This window comes from Phocoena phocoena, chromosome 2 (assembly GCF_963924675.1).
Source record: "Phocoena phocoena chromosome 2, mPhoPho1.1, whole genome shotgun sequence".
Taxonomy (NCBI): domain Eukaryota; kingdom Metazoa; phylum Chordata; class Mammalia; order Artiodactyla; family Phocoenidae; genus Phocoena; species Phocoena phocoena.
The window spans coordinates 165,450,726-165,459,760 of NC_089220.1; positions in this window are offsets into that span (position 1 = coordinate 165,450,726).

Sequence of the window (9,035 nt, forward strand, 5' to 3'; positions counted from 1 at the left end):
TTACCTTGCGAAAATGTTCTGGACCAATGTGATAAATTACAGATATGCAAATTTCTTTGAATGGTGTTGTAAGTGTGTCTAGCTCCAGCTGAATAACGCCTTGCAAGTCAGTCTGTGCGCGCTCAGGACCCCAGGGAGCTGATCAAAGCACCCATTCTCTTTCATCCCCGGTATTCTCCTCCAAACTATTTCGATACAATATGTTTCCATGATGCACTTAATGTGCTAGGGACATAGAACTCATTACAACCTAGCTAGTTCTGCCGACCTCTTTGTTCTGAGGCAGAAAGTCAAAGAAAAAAGGAAAAGCGCTGCCCGTTGCCAGCTTTCTGAAATGCTAAAGCATGCGTCATTTTTCACCAGGTCTCGTCGTGATATCCTCAAAAGACAAACTATGAAACCGGCCTCAGCCCTTTCTGGCATTAATTACACTGCTGTCCAGCCGATCTGTTTTTCCTATTATATGCATTTCTCAGCAGGGATTTTTTTTTTTTGCAAGAGTAATGCAGCTGCAAGTTAAACTATGAATGCATTTTTTATCACTATGGAAAAAATAAGTGAAAAGGCTGCAAAACATACAGCTAAACTTTGTAAAGACTTCTGGTAGATGAGATCTAGGAGGTTTGTGCAACATCTGTAAAACCTGAAATTGACTTAAAAGCCTCAGGCACTTCCATCGTGCCCTCAGTGTTCTGTGGAGACACTCATTGTGCCATGTGAAATTCCGCTTTGGTACCCAGATAAATCTTGAAGGTGAAACTTTTCAGGGTTTCTGTGAAAATTCTGAAATGAAACAGTCTTATTCTACACCCAGCCGGAAGGCTGTTTCCAAGGGATTTCACTGTCCAGGATAATAGCACGGAGAATATAAGTTCTATTTCATTTCCTCCGTTTCTTGTAGGGTTGATTGGTTGGTGGAAATGGCTGGCAGCCAGTTCTGGGAAAGATTCCAGACCTGACTCCGATTAACCCTCTCTGGTGAAACTCTGCTGGAAACCAACTCACCAGCAATTGCCATTAATCTACTTACTAATTAAGCCAATTCATTTCTAAAGGAGAAAAATTCCTTTCTTTAGCCAAACTGATGGGAGGAAATTTGAAAGAAGCGCCAAACTGTGTAACTGTAATTCAGCCAAGGACTGCTAAAAAAAGGTGTTGATATATAGCAGCAGATTTAAAACAAGTTTCTAGGGCAACACTCCTCTGGAGACGGTGGCACACAGTGCATAGGAGCTGAAGCTCGAATAATGCTCCACCGCGCTACGCCACCCCATGTACTCGAGTTGAACACGTCTCTCTCCAATTAAATCCAGTGCCTTTTGCGCACAAATAAATCGCCTCTGTAGCTTTCGTTTGCACCAGGGTATATCAGCTTTATGTGACAGCTACCACAAATATACTTCTTGAGATTTAATAAACAGCTTTAGAAATCTGCAATCCAGAGCCTACTATCTTGAAACTGGGCTGCAGACTGGGCCTGACTTGTAGTCAAGGGAACAGAAAGGACCGAATTGACCACTGCGCTGAGAAGAAAGCAAACCGGTCTTTCAGGAAATGGTACCTGACATTCCGGAAAGAATAGATATGTAAATCTTCATCTTGATCCTTACCTGGAAGCACTACTCCAAAGAGTTTCCACACTTAACTGAAGAATTGTTTACAGCATTTAAGATACGTCTGGGAGTCCCGTGCCTATGTCAGAGTGGACCTCCTTAGAGGAAATTTTAAATCCCCTTAGAGGTTTCCTGGTTCTCCTTTATGGGATCAGTTGGCAGCAAATCAGTTCGACTTCCTGTTACAGAGAGACGGAGTGGATTAGATAGGGAATGACACTGGGTTAGTGCCTCAAACTTTTTAATTTTAATTGAAGTCCGTTCCTTCCCACCCTAAGGCGTTGGGGCACCCCGCTGAGCCCAGGAAGCGCCTGGATGGATTTGGCGGCGGCTCAGGGTCTGTGCGCCCCGCTCACCAAGCGCCAGCGAGCGGGGTTTCCTTCCGAGCTTGGAAAGGTGCGCGCAGAGCGCGCACTTGGCCTTCTCTTCAAGCGCGGTGCTCCAGAGCGTGTGCGACATGGGGAGAGACGGAACAGTTATGTTAGAAACGCCTTGGAGATGGTGTCCCTTGTCAGGGAGGCAGACCTTACGCCAGGATGGGGAGGGCCCTCTTCCTGGGGTCCCGCTCTGCGCAGCCCAGTGTCCGGTGCCTACTCAGGAGCATCCGTATCGTTCACTGGGGTGTTCTGGGGCATCGACGGCTTCTCCAAAGACTCTTCTTCCAGGGTTTCTGACAGCCTCACTAAACATAGGGAGAGACAAAGAGATGGGAAATTTGTTTTACTTCTGTACATAAACCACTCCCCACCCATAGCTCTTTCCCTCACTTTCAGTGGAGTCTCCCAGGCCTGGCTCCAGCTGGGGGGCCTCTTCAGTAACCTCAACGAGGGGGTGAGGGCAGGTCAGTCAGGCGGCCAGATCCTCCTTGGCCTTCAAAATAGCATGTGCCCGTCAAGTTTTCCCCTGAGGTAGCTTTCCTGCTGCCCCAGACTGGAGAAATGGTCTGAGGTGCCTGGGACCAAGGCCGGTAACTGACCTTCTTCTGACTCAGGAGTTACGAGCCGTCGTAAGAGAATAAAACAAGGCAGGGGTTGTCTTGTGTTTGGGTCCTAGGGTCTGACTAAGGTTTACATTTCCATTTGCGTTTTCAATCTTTCCTCCTTATGAAATAGCAAATTATGAATGAGGCGGAAAGACAGTCAACTGGCGGGGTTCTGATGTTGGGAGGTGGGGAGGTTTGCCCTCCCTGCTCCCCCCCCTCCCGCCCCAGGCTGGGCTCTCTGCTCGGTAGGGAGGGACATTTACCTGGTGTGTAAATTGTGAGGAAAGCGTTGGGGGTCTGAGACAGCAAAGTCACAACATGGGATATGATGTTCCAGCTTTGAAGGGGAACAAAGGCCCTGAGCTAACCCCAGTGAAAGCCAGGAGCGTGGAGAAGGCAACAAAGACTTGCAGCCTGCGGTCACCGGTAGGTGTCAATGTGGACACTCACAGCCGGGGCAGTGGAAGAGGGGGACACAGAGCCAGGCTGTCATTCCAAGGCTTAACATGAACAAAGATAAAAAAACGCGACAAGCTCAGCTTTCAATGGTTGGGAGGTTCAAAGTGGAGTGCTAGGGAGTGTATCTGGGTCAAGTATTCTCTGAAGCAGGGCCCCTCTTTCTCTCGTCCAGTATCAGCCAGGGAAGTTCTAAGGCCCCTTTCCCAAGGTAACTTTTCTTACTAAAAGAAGAATCTTCAAAATAATGTCCGATTCTACCCACTGCCTAAGTTTGAAGAAGATGGAACTTTCAGCACTTCTGGATCCCAGAGACCCAGGTGGCTGCATTAACTTATGAACTGGAACAGCCTACCTTAACTTGTGGGATAAAGTTCATGTACTCTTGTACGAATTTAATGAAAAGAAATAACATTCCTTTTATGAAACTGTGCATACATGTAGATGAATCGAAGGGTAACATAATTTAGAAAGTATTCATCCAACAAAGAAGTTTCAGTAGTAAACCACTGAAAGAATAATGGAGACCTAGTAGAATTAAATATACCTGTGGTTTCAGATTCCCTATTAGAAATCAGCAGACAAGGCATTTACCAGCAAATGACTCCTCTAGAATCTGGGAAAGATAATTGGGAATCCTCCGCTAATGCAACAGATTAGCAAAGACCATCTAAGAGAACGAATAAGTGGAAATGATAACAAATTATGTTTATCCTTAGCAGGTGGACACATTGTGTTCCTTAAATTCTGCTACTAGAACCAAAATACAAGTTTTAAAAATGATCGTATAATAAAATTCTGATTTTCTTTAGCTGAAGTAAGTCTCCTAAATAATAATTTTAAAAAAGGATGTAAATATTCCTTAAAAGACTAATGACATTTCACAGGTAATGCAATTTGGAAAGAAACACTTCCATGTTTTCTTTTCCAACAATGTGCATTTTTGTAAACTGCTATAAATTGCAATTCAAAAGCACTGATCTCGCCGTCCCCAATCATTTTTTATACTGATCAAATGAATGCAGATACTCCCATTTGGGAGGGGCGACATGACATTTCACTTGGCAGTTCTAAACAGGTCACAGACCTTTCACAGACCCTAAGGCAGTGGGAGGGAGCGCTTTACTAAACCGTGTAACCAAATCAAACCAATGGTTACCCCTTTTCAAAACCATTGGAATGGTTTGCACAATGCTATTCACATAGCAGCACAGAAACTGAAAGGATGGTCATCCAATGGAAATTTCTTTCCTTTTGTTTACACTTGCAGAGCTCAAAAAGTAATACTTGGAGGAAAATAATTACATTTGCCATGATAAAAGTCTTAAATACTTAACATGCATTTTGGTCGGCGTGACCCAGCATAGATATGGCCATCCACTGGTACATACATATATGCACATGTATGTATGTATATGCATGTATATTTATTGGAGATGTCTCTTTGTTTGAAACCTTAGGCACAAAGACACAACATGGCTGCCCTCAAGATGACCTATTGCTTTCAAGTTGCTTGAACACATCAGAATTTCCATTGTTAAGGTTGATTAATTGAAACTGATAAGTTACCATGAATAAAGATTGTTTTTCTGTTTAATGTGGTGGGCCTGATTTGGTAAATGCCTTATTCATGTAGCTTTGCAGTGCAGCATATGGGCAAGAGTCATTCAGTATCACAAACATATACAATTTATTATGCTTGTATGGGCACAACCAAAGGCCTTTCTATTTTAATGACAAAGTTTCAATGAAAAATTCCATTTAAAGAGTCACTAGGAACATGAGGTGTGATTTTGTAATTTATTCTTAAGAGTTTCCATCTCTGAGTTTCTGTGAGTAGTTTAAAAGATATCACATTTAAATACAGTTTAAAAAAAGATGCAAACATCCACATTACACCTTAGCGCTTGTCACTGGGAATACAGCAGAATTTATGTTAATGTTAGCAGACATAAGAAGAGAAAGCACCTTTTCATCTGATGCTACCTTGTGTGCTCTGCTAATGGTAAAGTTACCTTAAACGTTTCATTGAGATGCCAGCAATAAAAGCTCACACTGCCCAGTTTACAAGAAAATGCAAAGGATGCTGGTGAATAACAAGTTAACTTCCTGACATCTTTTTTCCTCCTTTACTTAAAAGCTGATGTCACTTTTCAGACTACATTAAAAACTGTCATGAATGTTTACCAATAAAGGTAAGTTTTAAAATTTTTTTCTAATGATGTACAGAAACGTTTTTCTCCCTTTTTCATTTTGGCTGCTCATGTAATCCCCAGAAGAAGAATAACCACCACCAAAATCTACGAGAGATTTGCTAATGAACTAAAGAAATGACTGCATCAAACCATCAAAGAGATAGCTACCATATTCAGCCTTTAATGTCTTATCAAATAAATTCTCTGGTCATTCATGGCCATGAAACAGTTCAAGTTCACCCAACATTTCTCAATTAAATTAGATGGGTAATCTCAGTTCAGCTCTTCGGGAGAGTAATAAACCACATTGGTCACAGTTGACCACAGCTAGTATGCGATTCATAAAGGACTGGGTGTCCATTGGAAAGCTAATCAGTGCACCGTCACTTGTAAAATTCCCTCCTGCATTTTGAAGCGATAATCTGTATCTAATTTTTAAAGAAAAATTTACTCTCCTTTCACTCTTCTGAGGCCAATTTCTTTTCTGGACCTGAATAGAGATCATTGGTGAAACAGTACCAAATAGCTCTGGTATGTGTATAACAAAAACCCACCTCTTTGTAGAACATAACAAATTATGCAATGTTCACAGATGCACTTCGCATTGTGCCTTTTGTGAGAAAATGAAGGCCCAAGTCAATTCCCCACCCCCCTCTTTATGAAAGCCTGGGCTCCCCATGCAATCTGTCCTAATCCTGGAGAAAAATCATTATACCTAATATGGAAGCTTCATAGTTCTTTGAAAAGGGATTTTTCATTTGCACTTTTGGTCTTTGTAATTTATTTGCACAAGTGTGAATCTGAAGTTGCAAGCAAATTTGTTCCTATACACAAGCAAGGAGGATTAAAATGTTAACTGCTCCTCTAGCCCACATTTGATATTTAGAGGAAATGCTGTGTTCACACAATCCCATGGCTTGCATTTATAGGCTACCAAAGAAATACAGTAATTTTTCAGTTACAATTTTAAAAACTTTACACACTGAAGATATTTTAAACATCGTTTTCTGTATTTTGGCTTTTTATGATCTTTATGAGGGAAGGGGCTGCTAATGGCTAATCCTGATTTTCACGAGGTAGCAGTTTCTGCAGAAATGGTGACAAATGCAGAGAGGCATTTTCAGGTTCACCTTGCCTCGTGGGACCTCTGTAAATACTGGTATTACTTTTATTGAATGTGCTAATCTTTGAGTGTCAGTCTTAGAATAGAAATTTCAAGCACTGAGAAGACTCTCTGCATCCTCAGTGCCTCGCCTAAGTCTTTGTTTATAGTAGGTGCTCACAGTTACCATACGATCCAACAATCCCACTCCTGGGCATATATCCAGACAAAACGCTACTTCGAAAAGATACATGCACCCCAGTGTTCATAGCAGCACTATTTCCAATAGCCAAGACATGGAAGCAACTTAACTGCCCATTGACAGATGAATGGATAAAGAAGCTGTGGTATATATACACAGTGGAATACTACTCAGCCATAAAAAAGAATGAAACACTGCCATTTGCAGCAACATGGATGGACCTAGAGATGATCACACTAAGTGAAGAAAGTCAGACAGAGAAAGACAAATACCATATGATATCACTTATATGTGGAATCCAAACTACGATACAAGTGAACTTATTTACAAAACAGAAACAGACTCAGAGACACAGAAAACAAATTTATGGTTATCAGAGGGGGATGGGAGTGGGGAAGGGATAAATCAGGAGTTTGGGATGAGCAGATACAAACTACTATATATAAAATAGATAAACAGCAAGGTTCTACTATAAAGCACAGGAGACTATATTCAATATCCTGTAATAAACCATAATGGAAAAGAATATGAAAAAGAATATACATATGTATAACTGAATCACTTTGCTGTGCGCCAGAAACTAGCACAACGTCGTAAATTAACTGTACTTCAATTAAAAAAAGTAAAATCTGGTAGGTGCTCATAAAGTCTGTGGAATGAATGAATAAATAAATGAATTCACAAAAAGAAGGTGAAACCTAGGAGGTTAAGAAGTGTGGGCCCCTCGGTATCCACAGCCTTTCCAGTTGCCTCCACATTGACTGGTCTTGGTCATGAGACTCTCTCTGACTAATGGGACAGAAGCAAATGTGGTGTCAGCAAACTTCAACAATCCTTGTGCACTGGCACTTGCTCTTTTTTGCTGTTCTTGAGAACCCTGACAGCACCACGAAAGCAAGACTGGGTTTGCGTGATCAACGATGAGAACTGTAAGATGTGGTTGTGCCTGTCAGCCCAGCAGACGGCCAGCCTGAGGCCAGCGACAGCCAGCTGACTGTAGAATATGAGCGACCCCAGCAAGAGCAGGCACAAGACCTACCACCTAGATGCAAGCGTGTATAAAGGCAGAGAAGCATGGAATAGCACGGAAGAGTGGGGAACAGCAAGTCATTTGTTATGACTAGATTGGAGAGCTCGTGTAGGGCAGAGGCAGGGATTATGCATGCTCTTATATGCTAAACTAAAGAATTTGGTTTTATCCTGAAAGCCACAGACATCTATCTATTGAAGGATGCAGAGGAATAACAAAGTGTGTAAAAGTGAATCAAAGAATGAAATCCAGGGGCTTCCCTGGTGGTGCGGTGGTTGAGGGTCCGCCTGCCGATGCAGGGGACACGGGTTCGTGCCCCCATCCGGGAAGAGCCCACATGCCGCGGAGCGGCTGGGCCCGTGAGCCATGGCCGCTGAGCCTGCGCGTCCGGAGCCTGTGCCCCGCAACGGGAGAGGCCACAACAGTGAGAGGCCCGCGTACCGCAAAAAAAAAAAAAAAAAAAAAAAGACAAGAGCACTTCAAGAGTTAAGGGACGCTCATTCGTAACAGAATGCAAGGGGTGTGGCCCAGTGCCAGGGGATACACTGAGGAACTGAAAACTATTTCACCTTTGAAGGATTCCCTAGGGAGGCTGCCCTAGGGAGGAGCAGTGTCAGGGAGATGCAGAGCAGAAGGCAAGTGGAGTAATCTGGGGCTAGAGAAGGAGAGAGAGCAGGTTCCGATTTCTCTCTGGAGGGCTGACATTAAAGGTAAGGAGGACCAGAGGGCGCTTGCTTGAAGAGGAAGGGAGGGGATGAGTAAGAAAAGAAGGCGTGGACAGCATTACAGGAGGAGAGCGCTGGGATGCGGTGGGACTCTTTAGCCAGAGGACAAATAGGGATGTTAGGCTGTTACCCAAGTTCATACAATTATGATGTGACGCAAATGTCAGACTCAATTTTATTAAACATTTATTGATCACTTACTGAATGCCTGGGAAGTGGCAGGCACATTTATACATAAGCCTTATCACATTTGATTCTTTAAAACAACATACCTTGAAGTTGGAGGAAGTAGCTTTCTAATCAATCCAAGGGAGATGTCTCCGTTACTTGAGAAGTCAACGGCAGAACTCCTTACCCTACGATGTAATGCCAGCTGGAAACACAAGGCCCCTGAACTCACTTGGGATGGTTGCTGTCTATCTATTGAATGTGGATGTCATGGAAATTATCAAATTGCCATGCTGCTTTTAGCTTCCTAGAGCTGCTGTAACGAAGTAATATAAACCATATAGCTTAGAACAACACGTATTTATTCTCTCACGGATCTGGAGGTTGGAAGTCTGAAATCCAGGTGCTGACAGGACCTTGCTTGTGCTCAAACTCTGGGTACAATCCTTCCTTGCCTCTTCCTAGCTTCTGGTAGTGGCTGTAGATCCTTGGGGTTCCTTGGCTTACAGCTGCACCTCTCCAATCTCTGCCTCTTTCATCACGTGGCATTCTCCCTGTGTGT